The sequence below is a fragment of the Pomacea canaliculata genome, linkage group LG1, assembly GCF_003073045.1.
Source record: "Pomacea canaliculata isolate SZHN2017 linkage group LG1, ASM307304v1, whole genome shotgun sequence".
Taxonomy (NCBI): Eukaryota; Metazoa; Mollusca; class Gastropoda; order Architaenioglossa; family Ampullariidae; genus Pomacea; species Pomacea canaliculata.
This window is the reverse complement of record NC_037590.1, coordinates 17,995,549-18,010,317: the sequence shown is the minus strand read 5'-3', so window position 1 is coordinate 18,010,317 and position 14,769 is coordinate 17,995,549. Positions and strand designations below refer to the sequence as shown.

Here is a 14,769-nt window from a genome sequence, read left to right as displayed (position 1 = left end):
TGTCTGTGCACGTGACTTTATCTACACGTTAGGATCTGTGAGTTCCTTTGCGTGTTTGAGTCTGTAAATATGTTTGGTCAGTGAGTCTCGTGTACGTGAGTTTTTAGTGCATGAGTATGTCTGCATGTCTTTGTTTATGTGGACGCTTAGATTTGAGTATGTTTAGTATGTAAGCTTGTATGTAATTTAGGGAGGGTGTTTATCTATGCATATGTTTATGCCTGTGAGTTTGTCTGTTTAGATGTGTTAGATCCTCGATGCATGTGTATGCTGGGTCTGTGGGATTGTCTACCTGCATGTTTGGGTCTGTATGTTAGCTATGCATGTGCAGGTACACAATATCATTTGGGAAGGGGGGGGGCGTGCTTCGTGCAGATAAAGGTTTTGTCTAATTTAAAAAAAAAACTTGATCAAACGAAGCAAAGGAACAAAGTTCCTTTAACAGCAAACACTTTAAACACGCGTAGCAAAGAACCTGCACTTGTTGATACATTGATGATGGAAAGTTTAACATTCTGAGTAATTAACTCACTCTACTATCACATTTCGATAGGTTGAATGTTAAGTATGTTAAGACAGAATACTCAGCCATTTTTAGATTAGTTCACAGAACACACTCTCTCATACACACACACACAGTTTGCAAACCTTCTTCCAGCATATCTAAAAAATGCATTTCGAGTGTCTGTCGTATACATGTTTTATTTGCGTCCAAATCATACCAGCCCACCCCATCGACTCTACCCAGTGAGTCTCACTCAGCGATTGCCAGGCGTCGCCTTACGTCTATGTAGCAGAGACATGATGAGATGCCATCATTGTAGCTGATGTCGAGTTGAGCCAATATGCATTATACAACGAGTTTGCCTTTCTGATACTCATTGCCTTGATTTATAATGACTTTAGGCGGTAGGAATTTAGTCTTCACACACAGGACAATTGTGTACACACTTGATCAGCATGCTCTCCATATATTATGAAGAATTGAACTACCAAGATAGCGTCTGATGACTTCCCGATCTGTTCAAAATGCTTAATACCATTATTGCTTCGGTACACAATGATGTATAAAATTTCTTGACATCATGTTGAGGAATCTTTTTAAACGCGCGAAGTATCTGCTTACAAAACATGATCTATATTATTATCGTAATAAAAAGGTCACAAGATCCTGTACAAATTGGTACACGATTACAGGCACACGTTGGACTGACAACTCCACGTTTTGTAGACTGTAATAGTCGAACTGACCAAATTTTTTTTTTTTATTTGACGCTACCACGCAGCATGCCTCGCTGTATTGCTACCGCGAAAGTATCACATCTGAATGTATCTTTGTATGTGTAATTTTTTGTTCAGTCCCAAAACTTAAAACCTTTAACTGCACTCTGTTGCCTATTTTGAACATTCACTGAAGAATCATACTGAATAAGGGCAAAATCTAAGGCACCTTAATATAAAACAAAGACATAAGAAGGTTTCCAATCTTGTGCTACTGAAAACTCGGACTCGGTAACTAGTACATCAGGTGTACAATGACACAAACGCCATGTGTGAAGATTAGAAAAAGCGGGACTGCTTGTAAGATCTGACCTCATTCAATCTTAATTGTAGAAGTAAAAATATTGGGTAGAAATCTTATCGAGACATGTTTATGTGGATTTAAGACTTCTTTTAAAAGAAGTGGGTCACTCGAGATGTACTATCTCTTATAGTTTTAAGAGGTGAAGACTTCATGCTGTTCGAATTCTAAAGCAGTCAAGAGTGCAGCTGCACTTCCAGTCACTCATGCTTCATATATTGGAAATGACTTGTCCATTTCTCTGAGACTGCTAATCACTTCTAAAGACATTCCAAAAAAGATTTTCTTTGATCAGAAACCTATTGAAATACGTAAAATTGTGATGCACGCACGCACGCGCAACAGGTACACACACACACACATTTGTACTTCGTGGCAAACGTCGTTATCGGCAATTTCATGGGTAAAAGAGTTACAAAAGTTGTGAGGAGGGTGATATCGAGTCCAAACAAGCTGCTGTGGTCTCCTCCATGCACGTGCTGTATCACCATCGTGATCAGTGACTGCTTGAGTGAAGTGCTGTGACGTAGATGCCGTCTGGCTTGATCCATCACCTACCCCTTTGGCTACATTTTTGTCAAGGAGATCTCCTCGTCTCCTCTCGGGTTGTAGGCATTGTTGAAGTAGGCGTGGCCGCTGGGGCTGTCAGGAGTGGCCCACTTATTGGAACCTGCCTTGGTGATGGTTTCCAGCATGTCGTACGGAGTGTCATTATCCAGGTCGCGCACTTCTTCCATTGGTAATACTTTCACCGTGAAGACACCATTGCTGGAGCCTGACTGGCTGTTGGTACCCTTCTCATCGCCACCTTTGCCTTTCTCTATGCTGTCAGGAGAATCCTCTTTTGACACGTCAACGGACATCTCTATCTTTGAACCTGTCTGTCTACGCGCGAACCAAGCTGCAGTTGGTTGAGTCAACTACACAGACAAAAGAAAATTAACTTTCAGTATGTTTCTATTTGTACTAGTGATACTGACAGTAAAGACAATAAATGATGACGACAACAACGAATGGGAAAGCTTAATGCGATTAATTAGCTATGAGTAAATCTAGAAAAATAAATCAAGATTTTAAGAGACTATGTTTAAAGGTCAGTTGAGGCCATATGAAGGCAAAGGCCTTTCCTCGCAATGAGTCATCAGAATTGCAAGAAAGTTTATTTTAAAGAAATGGTTTGACTGCTTGGTAAACATAAAGATTCCAAAGACTCAGACTGACATCAGAAGGCCGCCAACAAACACGTCAAAAATTCACTGTAAAACTTCCACAGATTGACAATCACGAAATCTACAAAATTTCATGTCATTTTGTAATATATTGCTCACACAAACTGTCTTACAAAATGCTGATAAATCCGGATTATCAGTATTTTTATGTTAGGTTGAACGCTTATTCTTGTTTACACACCTTGGTGTCCTAATGCTAATAAAGGGGAATTTTCCACAATTTATTAGAGTGGTCGAGATCTCTACTTAAAAATACATCCACCCCTCTACATAGTGGCTTATTTAGATGTTCAATGAACATACCATCCCTTTTCATACGTATCATGGGACTAATGTAACTATAAAGGAGAACAGGACTTCCTACAGACTCTTAGGTTCCAATTGAGTAAACAAATGACAAGTAACATACCGCTGAATTTGCACAAATGTAGAAACAGCCCCAGAGCACAATTAGGGCGATGGGGAAAATGGCGATGAGCCAGTACAAGAGATTCGCCCATTCTGGAGTTTGTGGTGTAAACTGGAAGCCCTTGAAGATGATGACAGCCTGCGCAGTAGATGAAAGTATTGTTTCTGTTAGCTCTTGATAATTTGATCCCTTACGATCTTGCCAATATGTCTAATAAGATGTCTGATAGAGGTAGTGTGTGTGTGTGATAGAGAAAGTGAAAGAATACTTGAATGCATCATTACTCTATTTCAACAATTCACAAGGCGAAATATAGCTTTTTCACACGTTTTTCTATGAAAACTGGAAAAATACTCTAAATGGTACAAAGACGAGCGCAGAAGATGAGCTTCATACCGTCAGCAGAACAGGAGACACAGCCACCCAGCATATCTTGAAGTAGATGTACGGGTCTCTTCCTACCATGCATCGAACGTCGTCAGCGAAGTTTCTGTAGCCTGTTAAACAGCAATTCAAGTGAGATTCATCGCAGCTTTGTCAAAGTTGTGGGAAACAGGAAGAATGAAAAGTTGGGGTGAGGAATATTCGTCACATTGACAAGTAAACGTAAAATGCTTAGGAAAAATTACACTATACCACCATAACAGTTTACCTAGAGTTGGCTTTTTACTTGGACTCACCATAAAGAGTTATCAGCACCATAAACTCTAGCAGCCCCACAACCAGCATGGGAAACCCTAGCAAAGCAGAATCCACCAGGTCCAGGAGGTAAGAGCCACTCTGGGAGACAATCAACACTTAACGAGGTGACTAGGAAGATGATATGATGGAGTTCTATCATCACAGAAGTATATCAGGAAAATGCGATTAGCTGAACTGCTCTGCGTGAATACATTTGCGTATACGTTAAGTAGATCAATATTAGGTGAATATGTTTATTCCAGCCAGGATACTCCAAACTTGGTAATTATTCTTATACATTCTCTCGGAATTTTCTTTTGATTTCTTATTGTTTCCTGCATTTTGTTCCTTATTTACTTTTGTAGCTGAACATAGTAGATTTCTCTCTATGGGCCATTCGGTGAAACAAAAACACACTTCTTGCTTACCAATAACGTTTATAAAGAACTGGCTTTGTTCTTATCATCCACTGTCATTGTCATTGCCGTTCTCTTCATTTTTTACTTTCGGTTTAAATAATAAGACACGTTCAGAGTCAAACTGGACCGTGATTTACGGTGTATAGAGTTTGATCAAACACACAAGTTTAACAGATGTTTTCAATGAGCTTATAAGTCAACGCTGTGGGTGCGTGTCTAAAGGCCTACCTCAGTAATCATGGGTATGCCCAGCAGGAAGGCGACGCTGCACACCGCAATCCGAAACACCTAGGATACGGCGTTTGTTGCTTAGAAACTGCGGGTACTCGTCAATGAAGGCCATGATCACGGTCTCAACGGTGGAAAACTGAAAGGGAAACAACCTGCGTGTTTTTCATTTTTTCATCGTATTAGTGACGAGTTATTATCCCCCAGTTATTATCCCCCAGTTCGTAATGGGGCCTACGTTGAACTCGGGTTTGTCTTTTTTTAACCTGTTATTTTTACTCTCGAAACACTCAGTGTATGCGTGTGTGTTGTGTGTATGTCTGTGTGTGTGTGTGAGAGAGAGAGCAGGAAGCCTCTCACATTCATCAGAAGGACTCTATGCATTTTTATGTTAGATAGTCTAAAACTTAATGAAACTTTATTCACTTAGATCTTTTAGGAATATTATCTACATATAAAACACTGAAACGGAAAATGTAAAAAAAAAAAAACAAGTAAATTATACATGTACAGCTTTTTGCATAGGCAGATACATAGGTACACTGACTTCCAAATCGTAAGTAGGTTTCGGTGTGTGGAACAGCATCTTGACAGGCTGTCAAAAGGCCTGTTTCTCTGTCAAGCTACAATATACTGCTGATGCTCAAGATAAAGAAAACGCAATGAGTGCGAGAGAAATATTAACGGGGTGCCTAAAGGAAAGATAACGGCGGGGCAACTTCTCGACGTTAACCTCCATGAAAGGTAGTATATCAATGGAAAGTAGGCAAGAGCTGTTACCTGAGAGCTGAAGCCCAGCATACACAGCATAATGAAAAAGAAAATGGCCCACAAAGGGGACACAGGCATTTGAGCGATGGCTTCTGGGTACACGATGAACGCCAGACCGGGGCCTAAAGAACAAATCCAAAGTTCGATCATAATCATTTATAACAAAGCGCTGAGTTTTGTTGTAACATGACGTTTACAACGATTCCAATTTTTAAAACTTGCGTATGGTGTTCATAAGCAGAGATCTTGAAAACGACTAAATAATTAACAAAAACATTAGAATAGGGTGAGCGTAGAAATATTTTCCACCAAAAAAGTAAGAATAAATAACATAATGAAAAATTTGAAAATAAAATGCGTTTTTGGTCTCAATGGTAATTCTCTTTGCGTACCAAGAAGTTTCTACTGTTGTCCTCTGATTTCCTATAGAATGAGAAAATCAGAGGATTGTGGACTGCAGTTTCGACGCATGGTGCATGATATTTGTGGGCATGTTTCTTGGGTGGATACGTGGATAAAAAAAAACTAATAGCATTGTGTTTGCGAAAGAAGGCCAGAGGACTGTGTTCGGTGATGTGTTGATTACAGTAAGTGACTGTAAGGCTTAGACAGTGGCGTGGGAAGATGTTCGGCTTTGTATGAGAGCAACTTCATGCTGACAGTAGACGACGTTCGCATTCTTGCCTCCTCAGTATCTTCTTTGAGGCACCGGATGCCCCCCTTGTTTCCCTCTCCCTATTCCTACGCCACTGTTGAGGTTATGATGCAATCAAGAAACACAGTGGGTCAGGCCCCATGGGCCAGTCAACCAGCAAATAAGTTAAGGGTATGGTTACGGTTGGGTTCACTTACCTAAATACCAAAGATCAAATATGCAATGTTTTTTTTTTTAAAAAAAAAACCTACAAAGAAATGACAAACAAAAGAATTCGTGTACTTTCCTCTTTTTAAATTTCAGATCAAAGTGAAGCTAAAATTTGAAGCATGTCGCATGTAAATTAAAGATCAGGTTGAAACTGTTGCTGAAAACAGTCTCGTTTAAGCTGTAGGTAAAGGTAAAGAGAAAAAGTCCCATGGAAAGAACTCCATCTATTGCTACATGCAGTAGCGGAGATGTACTCGTTCTCTCTCTTACCTCCTTTGGTTACACTGCCCACGTCTGTTCCTTTCACATTGGCCATATAGCCAAGGGTTGAGAAGACCACGAAACCGGCATAGAAACTCGTCGAACAGTTGATTATTGGCACCATGATGGCGTCCCTGTTAAAAGATGAAGATTCTTGGCATCTGACATGACGTGACAGCATCTGCCAGTAACTACAAGTGCCTAACAGCACTTGATTGCACCTAACACTACATATATAACTGCACCTGACATCACGTGCTAGCACCTAACAATACCTGATATCCCGTACAAGCGCCTAACTACGTGGCACCCCTTACCAGCACATAGTTTTAAGTCACACCACGTATCAGCACCTAGAAGCTCCGTTTACCGCACTTGAAATCACTGCCCTGGCCACGAGAGTCACACGAGAGATTATAAATTTTAAGGGAAAATGTGTCTTAACTTATGAACGAACGCTCGTGCAGTACAGTTGCTGCTTAGTGAGAAACTGATTGATGTGAGATCGGAATTAATGAACAGGCTGGTACATGGGTATAACGACATAAAACGAACTTAGCTCACCTGATGACATTATTCTTGAAGTTATTGTAGCTGGCCATAGCAATGAGCCCACCGCTACAACAGCTGAGGGAGAAGAAGATTTGAACTGCCGCATCACTCCAAGCCTGTTCACATATGTGGCCAGCAAAGACAATGGATGATTAGTCAGGGAAAATGTTTTCAGTATGCTTAGCAATACAAAAACGAAAAAAAACAAAACAAAAAACCTCGCGGTTTAACAAACAGGTAAAGAAAGGTAATGGGAAACAAAGTTCAAGGATTCAGTGAAAATTGTTTTTTCTGTACTGTCATGTGACTCTCTGGCCGTACAGTTTTCACTGCTTCCACATCTCAATTCCATCATACTATATACTCTGTCTCCTCTAGGAACTTCCTAATTATAAACACATTTTACTCAGAAGACAACAGTGCAAAAGTGTTAACACACTGTGGCGAAACTACACCTTAACCAAAAATAGCAAGCTAATTTTTAAGTAGATAATTTTTTATGTCCGGCGAATGAAATTATAACTATCAATATTGCTCTTGGAGTAGGAAAGGTTTCCTACTCCTGGCTTATTTGCTTTTACATATCCTTCTGTCATACCAGAACGCCACCACCTTGCACTCCTCTAAAGCTACACTAACGACGTCATGGAGTATCGCAATGTATGACGAGGGCGGAGCTCAAGGGTCGCAAAACGTCGTTAGACCGTAACGAAGACTTGATAAGGCAGCTAATGAGACTTAATTAAGACGTGAAACAAGCACAAACGAGTTCTTACCGAAGCGTCACTGAGACTATCCCATCGAGGAGTCAGATAGTATTTGACGCCTTCGTGCGCGCCATCCAGCATGGCGACTCTGACAAGTAAGATCGTCAACAACACGTAGGGAAACAGCGACGTGAAGTACACCACCTGCAACACCATGAGTACGTGAAGCATAACCTGCAGCACAATTAGCGCATGACGTACATTGCTTTTGGTACAAGGGTACAATGTACTAAAATGCAAAATGAAGATTGAGAAAGGAAAAGCGTAATAACATATAAGTACAACAGTCTGGACATTACGTTTCTCTCGTAACTATTTTTCCACAGTGAAGTTTATCACAGTTAAAGAGTTAGACTGTCAGAAACATGAACAGACGCCAAGATAGATAGACGTCAAGAAAGGGAAATGAAGAAAGTCAGTGATTCTCTCTTGTGTCCCACGTGAGACTTTCTTGGCAACACTATAAGCCGTCAACAGTGTTGCCTGCAGTGTCCTGACCTTGCCCAGGGACTGGATGCCTTTGTAGAGAACGCCAAACACAATGGCAAAGCATGCCAGGTTACACAGCAGTAGCTCCCACTGCACTGTCCCACCTTGATCGATACCATCTGACATCCACAAGATTTCCTTCCTGATCAGATGAATGAGCAAAGAAAGGGTCATCATTATTCTTCTCACTTTCATTTCGCTGCTACTTCCCTACTCTCTTTACCTCCCCCACTCCCACGCATACGTTCGCAAAAATCACACATACACACATCTACGCATTCCCTCAGCATACATATCGCAGTGTCAACGCTAGTATCAGAGTTTTGGAAAAGAGGTCTATAACAAAAATATACATTTCCAGATGTCAGCACGCTACTAAGGGATATTTATAGAAAGAATACCAGAACGAGGTCTATACACCACTATGGTCTTATCTAAACAAATGTACATGTGGACAAAAGTCTGAACAAATTTAGCGAAATTTTACATGCTTGATCAAACGTTTCCTCCATATTTTTCCAGTTAAGAATGGTGCTTTTTTTTAATAAAAACCGTCACTATGTTGTCAACACTGTAAGGACACCCCAATGTTGTCTTTATAATCATATCATGGCGCTTACGTGTAGTAGACTTCGCTGGGAGACACTGGTTCATCTGGAAGTGTGACGTTGGCTGAAATCAAAATAGATCAGCATACTTAGTATACACCAGCGCCAGTGTACAAAGTTTAAAAAACTAGCAACTAGAGCTTGTAAAACATTGAAAGCACGACATCAGAAATGTTTTAATCGACAAATAATTGCTTACCATTGTTATATCACAGGCAATGACTAGCTTAAGTTTAAATGATTAAAGTTAACCAGAAAAGGTTGTATACGGTCACAATTCTCAAAATGTCTAATATTAGTTTTGTAGCTTTAGCGCGCTAGAGAGGCCGACTTCATTTGCGACTGCAACGAAGCACGAACTTGTGCACGTCTGCAAACAAGGCGTAGACCAGAACTATCCTGGTACAACTATTCTTGTATTGACAAGTTGTAACAGCAAAGGGAAATTTTTGTGGAGAAGACTGCTTTCGTATACTAGTTCACTCTCAAAAGCTGTTGTTGTCCACTCACTGCAGTCTAATCCGAATGAGTTGTTCGTCCTGAAGACTTCCTTTTCTGCCTCTGTAAGATTCTGCGAATACATGAGACAGTCGCAGCTCTTGCAGTCTATCCAGGGCAGGTGGTCGGTCAGCGAGGCGATGAGGAAGCGAAGGCCCCATGCGATGACGACGCTGTAGTAGATCATCAGAATACCAGAGACGGTAATCGAAGCGAAGCCTATACCTGCATACAGACACAGAATGCACACAGTTTTTCTGTAAGTATTGTGCATTATTTTGCATTTTAATTGCTAAGTATTTTTAGTTAAAAAAAACAGTACTCAATTCACCTCCTAGTAAACGTCTGCTGACAGTCATTCCTGCTAATTTTAGTGTCTAAACAGCCATGCAACGCAGTAAGCGATCTAATGCAAGTGACAAAGACACTGGGTTACTTACCCCTGGCAATAGGGTTCACGTCCCAGATACTGAGAGGACCTTTCTGGCCGTACTGGCCGAAGGAGAGCTCCAAGGCGAAGAGAGGGAATTCCCAGCAAGACGAGGCTGATGACGTAAGGGACAAGGAAGGCACCTGTACGTTACAGAAATGTCATAGAAACAACGTTAGCAAGATTGTTGTTCTCCTGCCGTTACGGACAAGTCAAAGACGACGGTTATCACATCCTGTCCTCGTGCACTACCTGATCAAGTCTATAACTCTTTTGTCTTCAGTGTACTTCTTTACCTATCGGTCATATTAATTTTACAAACGTCATATATATATATATCTGTATATTAGGTCTTTTATTTGTTATAATTGTAATGAACATAAATAATTGTAAATTTAAAAAAACATAATGAATATAAATAATTGTAAATAACAAAAATATATAGATACATAAAATAACACAATGAAAATGTTTTAAAATAGTATTTTCATTACTGTTACAATTATTTCGTTTCATCAAAAGGACGTTCCCGGTTCAGAAAGGCTACATAATACTAGCTCGGCACAATACACCTCAGTCTAACTGTTGACAGAAAGTACGCACCTCCGCCATTTCTGTAGCACAGGTAGGGGAAGCGCCAGACGTTGCCCAGGCCAACAGCGTAACCTACTAGTGTCAGAATAAACTCGATTTGCCTCCCCCACTGCACGCGCTCGCCCTGTGGAAGACCGGATCATACATCACTTCATGCGCGTGCTAGCTATGAATTTATGTCATCATGAGCCTGAAAACTGAAATTACCTTCGGCCAGAGAAACAAGAGAGAAAAAGAGACGAGAGTTACATAATGTATCGTCAGAATTTGGATGAAAAGCTGCGTCACAAACCGCTCATGCCACTTATGGCTAACATAATCATTCTGTTTGAAGATAAATTGGAGTTTCAAGAAATATACGTTTCTGCTGAGTCCTTTCAGCATGTGTTCAAAGTGTAATGAAATCTTCAGATCCTACTGCAATTGGTTTAAATATTGTTTGTTTACCATGAAGGAGTTCTAGCAATGTGATGTCAAGCGCTGCAATTAAAAAAAGCAGCAACAAACAACTCATAGGAATGGCCATTATCAAATTTTTGATGGGAGGGAGAGGTCATATTATTCATGTCGGGTCTTGCAGTAAAGAAAGCGATAATGGAAGGATATGAATATATAATAAGTTGAACAATGTTTAATAAACTTGACAAAATAAAGATACAGATCCGTCGTAACAAAAGAGACGCATAGAAGGTACTTGATGACACTGAAAGGTACCCCCTTGTTTTTCGTAGCTGTCTCTACGGATTCTTCTCGATGTGCTGTTGCCAAAATCCGCCAATTATTTGACATCCTACGAACTCAACTTCGCCTCTCGCATGATAGTAAATGTGACGGCTTTTATTTCATGCTCTCATGAGGACGCCATTGACTTTTATTTATGGCTAGTAGATGGTGGGAAATAAAAGAACACATAGGTGAAGTATGCGACAGTAAAAACAACCTAATACTAATTACTAATGCGCTAAATCTGAAAGAATTGAATGTATTAATCAAACCATTTTGTCCTAGAGCCGCTCCCGCACACACACACACTCACTCTCACAACTCACACATACTCTCTCTCTCTTTCAACTCACTCTCCTTTCTCTCACACACAGACCGCGTTTCTTTGTTACAGTCATAAGGCTTAAAGTGTGATAAGGTTTATGATCATAATTTCTGGCAACGTCATGCTTTCAAGTGGATAGCTGGCCTCGTGTAATCATATCTATGACACTATTGTGCGGCGAAAGTGCTTTATTTCCCTCAGATTTTTGCATCGTTGAAAAAGTGGAGTGTCTCGGTGAGAGGACAAAAGAGACAGGGGACAGGCAAGATGAGCATAGGAGTGACCTACTGCATGTAACATTACACCTACAGATGGAACAGTGAAAATAAGCAGCAGCTTCACTATTCCCTTGCTTGATATCCGCAGAAACAGAGAATTCAGCACTGCTTGACTGTTTCATGACACACTCGTGACCTCAGTCGCTAGTAAAACTGTCTGGGCTGGTCTCGGCAGTTTAAGATTCTCGCTGCTTCTGTCTCTCTTATAAGGATATCACCAAAGAAAATAACCTCTTTGATCTCACTGTTTCTTTCGCTTGCCTATACAAACCTCGGTGCTGTTCTCAGCTGTGCGTGCAAGAATATCGCTAAACTTAGAGATGCGTACGTTTTCAAAAATCTATATATATTTTTTAAAAAAGTTGTTTGGTCGCACCCTTCGCACAATTTCAAAACATTTAAAAGTCACACTTTGCTTCAGAAGGTAGAAAGTAACCTTTGTCCTTTGTTCGTCCATCTTGGTTTCTCTTACAGGATATTTAATTTTAATGATTTAGTACATAAATTGTAATCAAAAACCTGATTTTTTTTTTTTTTGCTTAAGACGATTTTAGAGTTGCTGCCGACAGTGAAACCTATTTTCATAAGTGTTTTAATAATTTCTAATAATACATTTTCCAAAACCTAAAAAAATTACACTGCTAATCGATTCTCTAAATTTTTAATAAAAAAATATATATAATATTTAAACACAATACGTCATTAGGAATAATACCTTAAAAATAGAACAAGAAAAGTGAAACTCAAAAAAAAAGTACCAACGTTCCTAAGGAATTAAAACTTTGTAGAAAGAATGAAAGTTAATATGAAAAAGGCCTGCCAAAATGGCATCATCTATATACCGCACTCTAATTGAAAGCAAAAACTGATCAGCAGATTAAAATTAAAATGTGTATATTTATTTATAATGCCCTAAAAGCATTTTTTTACATAGACCATGTTAACCTGGAAACCAAAAAAATATATAAGTAAGATGTCTCGCAAAAAATTATCCTCTACATACTGCCACGTCTGTCTGGAATGAAGACAGGTGAATGAGTTAAATTTGATATTAAAACATCTTGCAAGAAATATTAGCCTGTACCTACCGCCATGTTTGCCTGGGACTGAAGAATGCAGAAGGCCTTTGTGTTGCTCTCACTTTTAAGGTGCCTCCAGCTGTCCAGGCAGGGGCGTTCTCTAGATGGCTGTCCAAAGCCATGGGGCATGACTTGCAAGGTTATAAATTATTGCTTTTGTGAGTAGCTTCAAGCGCCATAAATGTATGGCAGAGTATATTATTTTGTTACCTCGAGAGCAAAGTCTCGTTTACCACTTAGAGCCCGACGTTCCGATTAGCTCGGGCGGTGAATGTTTGGACAACGAGAACATCTGAACACTTTATAGCGTCTACTATGTTTTCATCTGGTGTGGGAAGCGGGGAACGGACATTTTGAAAGGCGTAGAATTAATTTCCTAGTCTTTTGAAACGTTTAATTGATGTTGTATGCAGGGTTGCTATTCATTTAATTATTTTACTAAACTTTTACAATTAACCTTAAAAATGTAGTTTACAAACTAGCGTGTAGGACTCTAGTAACTTTTTTTGTTAGACACGGAATGTAGGACACGAGGTATCGCACAGAAAAATTTATAAAGGTGTACAGAATCCTGGATTGTGGTAGGGTTGGGGAGTATGAAACAGCAGGTCGAGTGAGCAATGAACTTGACCTTACATAATTTACGTCTGCATTTCTGGATTCTGCGGTTCTTTACGTACGCAATAAACTCCTGTCTCCGTCCAATCTCAGCTGATCGACGCTCGGTAGAGAAGACTGCTGCGTAGGTCCAAGCAAGCAATTGATGAGATATGAAAAGCACTTTGGTTATTCCTTAATCCTGCATGTCATGGAATGAATCACGCCCTCGAGTACCTTTGTGCTAATGGTCCCTCTCTGCAAAAAATGCAGTGGAATAAAGCAGCAGTTCTTGACTCCTTTTTGAATCGCAGTTCCCTATTAAGAACCCAACAACGCTATAGGAGCTTTTCCCAGAAGAAATCCCTAATTACGTGGGAATGAGGAAAAGAAAAACTCCGCCTGGAAATCCCACGGGTAACCTGCCGGTGCCAAGCCCGGATGAAGGAGGAGGGTTGGGGGTGAGGCTAGCAACCCCACCCTGTAAAACAACCCCTGCTACAGAAACCACAAATGCAACTCAAGCACTTCGATAGCCTGGACGGGAAGTTCCTTCTTCGGAAGGGCCTATGACGCGTGTTGGCGAAAGCCTTCGTGAAGTCAGCTCGCCGACCCATCAAGGAAAATGAAAAGCCTCAAAACTGCCTCCCTAAAAACCATAAAACCCCAAAATATGACAGACTTGGCTTCGGTAAAAAAAAAATATCAAAAGTATTGTCGAGGATCGAATGGCATACAAAGGAAAATGAGACCAGCATGTTGAGTATCGTACTGAATACCCTTCTTTCTGCAAAAGTCCTACGTTTATGTAACTTGTTTTTATGGGCTATCTGCGCATGTCCTCTTCTGTTGTGCACGGTTGCTATGAACATGTCTCACAGGGTGGTATTCAGTGCTGGGAGGAGCACTTACGAGTCTCTCACCTCGACTTGGGTCTCGCAAAGGGTAACGTCTTGGTCTACAATGCTCCGACCTGCTTGACACAGCCATCTGACACGTTTACAACACGGCCAGTAAATTTAAAGCATCAAATATCCTGCTCTCCAATCGATGTAAAGTACAGTTTTTCTCATCCTCTCTCGCCTATTTTTCTCGCTAATTCCCCCCTCCAACTTTCCTCTCTCATTCTGCGTTCTTTGACTCGTGTCCCTTATTCTTCTGTTCATTCTGTGGCTCTCAAAATCTCTCTTCTCCCAACCACATCCAACCAGCTGCCCCTATTCTCTACGGTACAACAAAGGGTGAAGATAAAGCCATACGCCAATATTTCTCCTCGGTCAACTTTCTCGAAAAAACCAAGAAAGATACTCTGTTATTGGAAGTAATGAGAGAGATACTTTGTTATAGGAGGTATGAAAGAGGTACACTGTTCTGGGAGACATAG

The 14,769-nt window shown here is 40.4% G+C and overlaps 1 pseudogene; it reads right to left on the bottom strand.

Moving 5' to 3' along the window:
• Positions 1–675: 675 nt before the first annotated feature.
• Positions 676–13,197, bottom strand: LOC112553676 (annotated as a pseudogene).
• Between the last annotated feature and the right edge of the window lie 1,572 nt (positions 13,198–14,769).